A 10,775-nucleotide genomic window follows, 5' to 3' on the forward strand; every position below is an offset into this window, starting at 1 on the left:
TCTACAAGGTGATTTATTTGTAGCTGAACTCTCTACAAGGTAACTTCTTCTAGCTGATCTTTCTACAGGGTGATTTATTTGTAGCTGAATTCTCTACAGGGCGATTTTTTTGCAGCTAAACTCTCCACATGGTAGTTCTTTGTAGCTGAACTCTCTACAATGTAACTTCTTCTAGCTAAACTCTCTACGGTGGCTTGTTTCTAGCTGATCTCTCTACAGGGTGACTTGTTTGTAGCTGAACTCTCTACAAGGTGATTTGTTTGTAGCTGAACTCTCTACAAGGTGATTTGTTTGTAGCTGAACTCTCTACAAGGTAACTTCTTCTAGCTGATCTTTCTACAGGGTGATTTGTTTGTAGCTGAATTCTCTACAGGGCGATTTTTTTGCAGCTAAACTCTCTACATGGTAGTTCTTTGTAGCTGAACTCTCTACAATGTAACTTCTTCTAGCTGAACTCTCTACAGGATGACTTGTTTCTAGCTGATCTCTCTACAGGGTGACTTGTTTGTAGCTGAACTCTCTACAGGGTGATTTGTTTGTAGCTGAACTCTCTACAAGGTAACTTCTTCTAGCTGGTCTTTCTACAGGGTGATTTGTTTGTAGCTGAATTCTCTACAGGCGATTTGTTTGCAGCTGAACTCTCTACATGGTAGTTTCTTTGTAGCCGAACTCTCTACAGTGTAACTTATTCTAGCTGAACTCTCTACGGGTGGCTTGTTTCTAGCTGATCTTTCTACAGAGTATCTTGTTTCTAGCTGAACTCTCTACAGGGTGATTTGTTTGTAGCTGAACTCTCTACAAGGTAACTTCTTCTAGCTGATCTTTTTACAGGGTAATTTGTTTGTAGCTGAATTCTCTACAGGGCGATTTGTTTGCAGCTGAACTCTCTACATGGTAGTTTCTTTGTAGCTGAACTCTCTACAATGTAACTTCTTCTAGCTGAACTCTCTACATGGTGACTTGTTTGTAGCTGAACTCTCTACAGGGTGATTTGTTTGTAGCTGAACTCTCTACAAGGTAACTTCTTCTAGCTGATCTACTTTTCTACAGGGTGATTTGTTTGTAGCTGAATTCTCTACAGGGCGATTTATTTGCAGCTGAACTCTCTACATGGTAGTTTCTTTGTAGCTGAACTCTGTACAACGTAACGTCTTCTAGCTGAACTCTCTACAGGCTGACTTGTTTCTAGCTGATCTCTCTACAGGGTGACTTGTTTGTAGCTGAACTTTCTACAGGGTGATTTGTTTGTAGCTGAACTCTCTACAAGGTAACTTTTTCTAGCTGATCTTTCTACAGGGTGATTTGTTTGTAGTTGAATTCTCTACAGGTGATTTGTTTGCAGCTGAACTCTTTTACATGGTGGTTTCTTTGTAGCTGAACTCTCTACAAAGTGACTTCTTCTAGCTGATCTATCTACAGGATGACTTGTTTCTAACTGAACTCTCTACAGTGTGATCTGTTAATAGCGGAACTTTCTACTGGGTGATTTGTTTGCAGCTAAACTCTTTGCATGATTGTTTTCTACAAGGTGACTTCTTCTAGCTGATTTCTCTACAGGATGACTTGTTTCTAACTGAACTCTCTACAGTGTGATCTGTTCATAGCGGAACTTTTTACTGGGTGATTTGTTTGTAGCTAAACTCTTTGCATGATTGTTTCTTTGTAACTGAACTCTCTACAAGGTAACTTCTTCTAGCTGATCTCTCTACAGGACAATTTGTTTGTAGCTGAATTCTCTACAGGGTGATTTATTTGAGCTGAACTCTCTACATGATGGCTTATTTGTAGCTGAACTCTCTATTAGGTACCTTCTTCTAGCTGATCTGACTACAGGGTGACTTGTTTGTAGCTGAATTCCCTACAGAATAACTTACAATGTAATATAACTGAGTAAATTATAAATGCAGCTGAATGCTTTATTAGGGTGACTGTTCTATTAGAGTATGTCGATCTCGCATTTGCTGCACCTAGTTGCCTTTCGAATCATAACTCAGTGATTTGTAATCCGATTCTTCTGTACTACTGCAAGGACTTTCTATGATGATTATTCCAGCTACATACTGATTTTCAGCTCGTTGCTCTAAGCGGTTTGCCTGGTAGATACGAAAACTAATAGTTTTTTTATTCATAAAAATCGATCGCGTAATTTTGACACAGGTTGGGTTTCGTGTCATATCTCCATGGTCTTTATCCCGATTCCTTTCAAACCACAAAAAGGCACTCCTACGATGGTTGCTCCATCTACATATCAATTGTCAACTGATTCCTCCAAGGCGTTTACCCTGTAGGCGTGACAGACCTTCGACCTTATTTTACGCAAATAATCGGTCATAACTCCGTGAATGTTCATCGGATTCCTACCAAAGTTGGTACGGAGATCCGCCTTAATGAGCCCTTTAAGTGTGCCAAATTTCAGCCAAATCCGAGCACGCATTCGTGTTTTATGGCGAATTTTGCAAAGTGTGCGAAATGAAGAAGATGAAGAAGAAAAAAACGAAGAAATTAAAACGAAATTTTGTTCGCTCGTATCTCGGAAATGGCTGGAGCGATTTTCTTCAAATTTGGTATGTAGACTACCCTAACTGGGCGGCACGTCTCCAGCAAATTTGGTTCCAATCGGATAAGGGATCACAGAGCTACATAGGTGTGAAAATTGCGTTTTCTTTCTTCCTGTTAATATACTCACGGTGTGGCGCGCCGGCTTCTTGGGCCGCACGACACACTATCGTGTGTCTTGATATATATATATATATATATATACTTGTCACATGATGTTAACTATTGAACTATCCACTATACAGAGACCAGGTAATAAATCCTGTACATGCACTGGGGAGTCTAAAAACTTAATAGTGCAAACTCTGAATCAACAATATGGTGGTGACTTTCATCTCCAGACAGCTCACTACAATCTAGGCAACTAATATCCAAGCCTAAAACCCATACAATTCTTTCTGCATCCAACCCCTACTTGCTATATTGCATACCTCAAATTGTGGCAATTGGAAACAGTGGAAATGGAAACGGAAAGCGGAAATGGTCATATCATATTATATGTGTGTCTTAGAGTAAAAATCTCACTTAGTGGTCATCTCTAAAAGATCACCTTTTTACAAAGACCGCCTCTATACATGCAATTAGGTTCTAAGGCATACCTTGATCTAATTGATTACACCTTTTATAAAGACCACCTCTTTACATGATGAGCTTCAAACATCAGTGCACAGTGTTGGGGGTAACGCGTTACATAAGTAACACGTTATGTAATAATTATTACTTTTGTGGTAACTATATAACAAAATATGCTGTAAAACAGGTAATACAACTCAAGTTATTTACTTGCAAATGTAATGCATTACCTAAGTAATGAAGTTACTACAACGAGTCTAATATTATGTAATATTATTACTTTAAGTAATGAAGTTACTAATCTCATTAATAATCCACTGAGTAACACCTAGCCACTACGAAGTAACGAAGCCTACTGAATGAAACTTATTCACTAGACCTAGATTCTTGCTTATAACCAAGATTTGCACATTGTCCAACAACGCAATCATGTCACGTCATAAGGTGGTAGTTTCGCACATGACAGCTTAAGGCTGTGGACACAAAGTAATATAATATGTAATATTATTGGGGTGATTGATCATTCAGCACGGCAAGGGCTATAGCTTTTGCAGTTGACTCTACTGGCACCCATCGCAGGCTTTTAGCTTGCTAATAGACATGACATGCATTAGTGTCACATACCTCAAACCACAGGTGAGGTGTACTTACCTAACTGCAAGTGACCAGATTTTACAAAACCGATCCAAATCACACATCAGGCAAAATCAAAATAACAGGGCTTAGCTTGGCAATTCAGTGGTTTACTGGTGGATGGCCCTGATAATGTTGGTGAAATAATTTTTCTGCTGATTTTGTTGCATATCAGCCACTAAGAAGCCAGCACAGTCCTCTGTCTCATGTCTGGGCTTCAATCATGGTCTGTCTCCATTTTTATCTCTTGCCCACCCTACTACCCCCCGCCTTCTTCGCCTTTGTGAGCATTAGTGATACTACTTTGCTGGTGGAACTGCTCAGATTTTCTGTTTTATTTGAAACTCTACAAGCAGCTACAAGTACTAAAAGTGGTCTGCAAGGTAATAGATTGATGCATCTCTTCTGTAAATTTCATATGCATGCTTGTTATCCTTGGCAAGTTATGCTGACTTGAATTCTTTAAAACCGTTAATCTTAAAGCTTCTAATGTGCAATTTGGAATGTTTTCCCAAAATCCAGTCACATATATACTAATGTTCCCAGGTATAGGTGTGTATTATAATTATATCTCACCTGTGGTTTGAGGACTATGTACCTAAATATGATACACCTGTGGTGGAGATCAAAAGTGCAGTACTGTGGTATATAACTGATATACAACGGTACACTGTGGTATATAACTGATATACCACGCTTTGTAGATATGCTTACCATATAAAGTGTAATTTCAAACATTCCATGAAATCCTTATCTAACCCTTAAACCCGCATAATCCAGAAAACCGGTTAAGCCCTAATGGAGAGGTAGTAACCAAAAATCTGGAGTGTATGACTACCGTTGTGATAAGCTTTGACCTTATATGGGTAATATGTAACTGTAACTATAAATAGTTCAGTTGTAAATAATATGTAACGAGTTACATTTAAAAAGTAACTGTCCCAACACTGTCAGTGCAATCCATGGCTCATGTCATCTCCCATATTTTGGTCCACACTTCCCTCACCATCATTACTTAGTTTGTACCAGAATGTGTCATACAAAAATAGTCCATGAAATGCAGCTAGTACACTCAGGGGCGGATACAGGGGGGGTCAAAGGGGGCTCTTGACCCTCCAAAAATTTTTAGTATACCAAGATCGAAATACTCTAATAGAGCAGTCACTCTAATAAAGCAGTCAGAGTATTAGAACAGTGTGTAGTGAGCTATTTAAGGATTTTTATGTACTTTATGCTATAAATGCGTGGTCGGTGAGGTGGGCAGTTATTGTCAGCTGGCTGTGACCTCCTTTTTTTTTTTTTTTTTGGTCTCACACTATCAAACCAGAGACAATGTAGTGCCTCAGTTCATTTTTGATCCCCCCTCTCCATAAGTCTGGATCCGCCCCTGAGTACACTACAGCCTGCTGTATCAGTAAGGAGATGATGACCTTGCTACAATGTAAAGTGTAGAGTGGTATTCATAAAAGGTGACCATCAGGCATGCCAAAGTGCCCAGTATGCCTTAGCCATCTTTGAGACCATTTGGGTAATGCACTTGTCAATTTCATGCCCCACCAGGGTGGGGGAATATAGGGGATTTGACAAATCGTGATGTCAACTACTGGGGCAAAATCAGCTGTCAAATCCCCACTATGTCCCCACACCCATAGTAGGGGATTTGACAACACCTCAAGGATGACTAAGCGCATAGCTATCTCATGCATGTGACTAGTAATAAGGCCACTCCAAATAAATTCTCTGTTTCCCGTCCTGGATTCAGGCATATTTGCATGCGGGCGGACGGTTCATTTCCATTATTTCATGATTGGCTAACCGGAAAATAATGTAAGAATACGGAATAATGGAATATTTAGAGCTGGCAGTAACCAGATGCAGGCGGTGGACAGGAAACAGAGAATTTATTTGGAGTGGCCTAAACCTGCCCTGTAGCTAGTAAAATCATAGCAAGTGCGATTTTATTGTTTAGAAATGCAACTACCGAAAATCGGTCAGTGAATTGGACAACTGTCAATTGCCCCAGGGGTGGGGACAAGAAGTAATGTCAAATCCCCACCTGCAGGGTGCGGGGACGCCCAGGGGTGGGGAGTGGGGCATGAAATTGACAAGTGCATAATTACAATGTGGTCTTTGTCAGTACGGAGGTGGTCTTTAAGAGGTGATCTTTAAGAGGTGGCCACTAAACAAAGGTTTCACTCACTGGCTGGGTACATTTATATAATGATATATGACCATTTCCGTTTTCCATTTCCACTTTCCATTTCCACTGTTTGCCCTATGTACTATCACGTGCGTGTTATCCCATGGGTGGGCCACGCCCTAGTGTATATACTTACGGAGCATCTGGGGAAGATTCATTAGACGATGATCCTAGCTTGCTCCATAATAACAAACGGTTGCTTGCTTGACAGCTTCCACCACGGTATGCGTTTAGAACGAATACATTTTTATGCTTCCACAGACTTTACAAAGATTGAGTTTACGGTGCTTGTGTTAATCGTTTACTAGCTATAGTAGTGGATCACACCCAAATCGCCATGTTTTTGTACCAGACTGCTTGATGTTGCAAGTTGAATTCCTCGCTAAATTCATGCCAAGACTTATTAATACATGAGTAAAATAGATGCCAGTGATAGAATGAAGTATGTAGGTAAGTTCTTAGGCATTAAAAGATACCAGGAAGATACGTACTGCCTCCCAACAGGGCAGTTTCGTAGGGAAGAAATGCGTAAAAATGGATTTGGCCCGAGGGGTCCGTAACGCAGTACTTAGATTTGAGATTTGAGAAATCTTAAGAAAGATTCAAGATTTTGACTGAGATTTGAAAAGATTTTAAGATTTCAGTTAAGATTTGAAATACTTTTAAATACTATGTTGTAGTGTTGTGGAGCCGTGTTCTGTGCCTGGTATGAGTCGAGGTACGAGTCTACTGAAGAGGCTACTCTTTAGCTATTGCAATACTGCATACTACCAGCAATAGAGCTTAGTATATGTGGCTAATTTGCCTAGTTAAATTGGCGGCTTTGCCTGCTGACACGTAGCAAGTTAGCCTATAGCTAATGGAACTGTTCCCAATGCATCTATACAGTTACCTCACATAGTAAGTAAATCATGACTAAGAGCTAACTCTCCTTGTAGTGATCTCAGTAGTGATGAGAAAATGCCTAGATCTTGAGTTGTAAATACTTCATTTGTACTGAGCAACCAAGATAGTGACATAGCAAACTACTTCAGTGCTGGTCACTGTAGCTAAAGCATCCAATCGAATCAAATAGCCCTGCATGCACACATAAGCTCAGTAAATCTCACACTAGAGTTGGCAAAGCTTAATTATACTATTATTAACTACTACTTTGCCCTAGATTTTCATGCCGCACATGTATAGCTGTATTATAGTACTGTATGCATCAAATAATATGTCTAAAATCATCATGTTTTGCCATGTCCATGCAAGTTGTGTACATTTTAGCTATATCATTATTTAGACATCTCTTGCAACTGCTGACAGTTGGACTGCATAATTGTCTCGATAATTGTGTACAGGAACTTCAGCATATCAATGGTGTAGGTGACTTCAGCAAATGTGGAATATACCACACAATTAGATTTTACACATAGATTCCACACTTATATATAATATAACTTATAGTGCAACTGTCTTTGAGACTGTCTACCTGAGTTAGCAAAGTGATATGGACATTGACCCATTGAGATATAAATGATTAGCTAGCATGCTTGTTAAAGTTTGTGCGTGTATTGTAAATTGTATGTATATACATACGTACATGAACTCAGCTAAGCGAAGGCATCAGATGCGTTCATGCATTTCAAGGTATCAGGTATCAGATGGTATCAGATGCGTTCATGCGTTCAGCGCAAGTATATCAACTTCCAAACTGGTAGTGGATAGTTCCTGAGGTTGCTGCTCCATCTCCTGTTATCTTTCACTAAACAATAATAGATGAGATAGTAATTTAATCTGCTCGAATCTGTTCAGCTAAGAGTGTGATATCATTTGGACACATTACTTGCTGGCATGGTAGAGTTAAGCTTACACATTACATAGTGCATGTTGCTACATAGCTAATTATAATTGGACTAAGCTTTCATACCTGAGCTTAATGTTGTGGGATGCTGGCACAAGATACCAGTGCAGGAATATTCAAAAGCATGCAAATTCTTTGTAACCAAAACCTTAAGATTTCAGAGACTCCAGCCAGCCGTGTTGTGACTTGATCCACAGCCACATACAATCAAGACATGTACCTATGGTTATGGAGCCATAGCAGGGATTATTAGTCTTCTCTGTATTCTTCTTGCCAGCATGTCTCTGACTCCCTAAACTGACAAAGGCTTTCAGTAGCCTTCACAGCTGAGGTCCCATATGAGTGGGATAACAAATTAAACTACATAGCAAATATCACTACTCATATCACTAAAAGCAGGGGTCCCACATGTGTAGCTAAACTTTTCATTTGCTGCATGAATGTTGGCTAGTCTATATCGAGGTCTATACTATATCTAGAATATAGAGATTGAGATGTGCTGATTATAATTACTGCATGATGATTTTCAAGAATGTGAATATTGACGAGACGTGCTAGCTACTCCTGATTTAGCTAAAGAGCTCACTAAAGAGATGTAGCTGTTAGCTATTGGAGTTTTATCTTGGCTATTATGTCAGGAGCAATATGAATCCGTACATGCACCATGCTCACTCTTTTCACAGGTGTGAATTCAGTATGTAGACTCACCTAACAAAGATCCGAGTCAGGGTCACTAACTAGCTTGTCCCAACGAGTTCGTCAAGTAGCTAAAGGCGTTGCGAAGAAGAAACAACCTCGGGCGGAACAACTGGCTATATCTCTGGCAATATACGTAGACTGCAAGAACCCAATAATCACACAGTACACGTGGACGAACAGGCCTAGGTGCAAGAATACGTGTTAACAAGCAAGAGCTTGAGTAAAATATCCAAACGTTTACTGAAATTTACTAACAAGAAGATTAAGATTTGATTGTGGTAGTCTCAGATTCAAAGATTTCAGCGAGATTTTAAAGATTGTAAAAGATTGTCACGAAGATTAGGAAGATTTTAAAGATTCCATGGATTTTAATGGATTTTGCAGATTTCACAGAGATTCAGAGATTTGAGAAGATTCTTGTAGATTGCATGGGGATTCCAAGAGATTTGAATCTCGGATAAGTTAGATTTAAAGCGTGGCGGACCCCTCGATTTGGCCAAATTGCGACCTATTCACCGCCCAAAGGTGGTTAAAACTAGGGGAAACTTGAAGTGTAGGTCTTTATCCAGCACCACAGTAGCGTACAGCCACATCCAGCTATCCCAGGATTAGCCAGAGCTCCTGAAAGGCACGAGGCCGGTGATGGCGTACTACCAAACTGTGATAAAACGGCAGCAAAAGACTCTTAGTGGTGAATTTTGCTAGAGATAAGTTTTATCGTCGAAATCAACCATCAGTTAAAGTTTAGCGGTCTTATTTTGCTGTCTGCTTTTTCACACGAAGTGGGAATCCCAGCACATGAGCGATTCTGGCTAACTCGGGGATGGCTGGATGTGGCTGTACGATACTGTGGTGCTGGATAAAGACCTGTACTGTACGTTTCCCCTAGTTTTAACCACCTTTGGGCGGTGAATAGGTCGCAATTTGGCCAAACCCATCTTTACGCACTTCTCTTTCCTACGAAACTGCCCTGTTGGAAGGCAGTACGTATCTTTTAATGCCTAATAACTCACCTACATACTTTTTCTATCACTGGCAACTATTTTACTTACGTATTAATAAGTCTTGGCATGAATTTAGCGAGGAATTCAACTTGCAACATGAAACAGTCTGGTACAAAAACATGGCAATTTGGGTGTGGTCCATTGCGTAATTTTGGTTACCATGGTTTTGAAACTGCTCTATTAATTGCAGGGAAAAGACACAGCCCTTAAATCCTGCTCAATTACATGCATACAAATCAATCATTATAAAAAATGATAATCAGTCCTATACCTAGGACGTACAAGCTATATAGCTACACAAATAATTCTATTCTGATAAGGGAACTAATTATGAATAGCTACTTGGAGGGGAGTAGCCAGTTCCCTTTTCTTGTTAAGTGAAAGGAATACAAAACTACACACAATACTCAGTAATTAGCAAACTTATTAACTATACCTCAATACACTATTATGCATTGCATGATAGTGTATTGAGGTACAGCATATATAACTTGATAGTTAGCTATATATACAGCGTTATTTTGAGTATAATAGGCTAACGAAATTTCAAGCATAGTGGGATTATTTTCAAGATACTAATGTTAAATTGAATGGGCCTAAAGTATTAAAGTGTAGATATACTATTGGTAATGTCAAAAACATGTATAATATAACTGTCAGCTCTTGAGATAAAACGTTAATTTTGAGTGTATATAATTATGTTAGGGGCGAGTAGCTACCGCTCAAAACATAATATGGTAATTATTCGACAAAATTAACACTAAAGAGTGAAGTGCACCAGGCACATGTCTGCATGCATTAGTAAATCTGGTTGTGCATTTGGCCAGGGCTGCCCAGAGAAATTAAGGGGCCCAGGGCAAAGAGTTAAAGTGGGGCCCTTCACCCAAGCTGTAAGTTGAAGACCAAAAAAAAAAAAAAAAAAAGGTCACAACCTGCTGACAATGACAATAACTACCCATCACCAACCATATCTCCTTATCTATAAGCTTGCTCCTCTGAAGAATACTGTGACTGCTCTATTAGAGTATTTAGATCTGACTGTTCTATTAGAGTATATCGATCTTTTAAACAGGTAGTCAGGGGGCCCTTCATGGGGCCTCCTGGGGCCCCTTTCAGGCTGGAGCCCGGGGCAAAATGCCCCAGTTGCCCCCCCCCGTGGGCGGCCCTGCATTTGGCTATACTGACGTGTATGGAAGGGAAAATGGGATCCGGAATCAGATCATCAAGAAAATATATTATGGCATTTTGAAGTACTATACTTTAC

This window comes from Dysidea avara, chromosome 15 (assembly GCF_963678975.1).
Source record: "Dysidea avara chromosome 15, odDysAvar1.4, whole genome shotgun sequence".
Lineage (NCBI taxonomy): Eukaryota > Metazoa > Porifera > Demospongiae > Dictyoceratida > Dysideidae > Dysidea > Dysidea avara.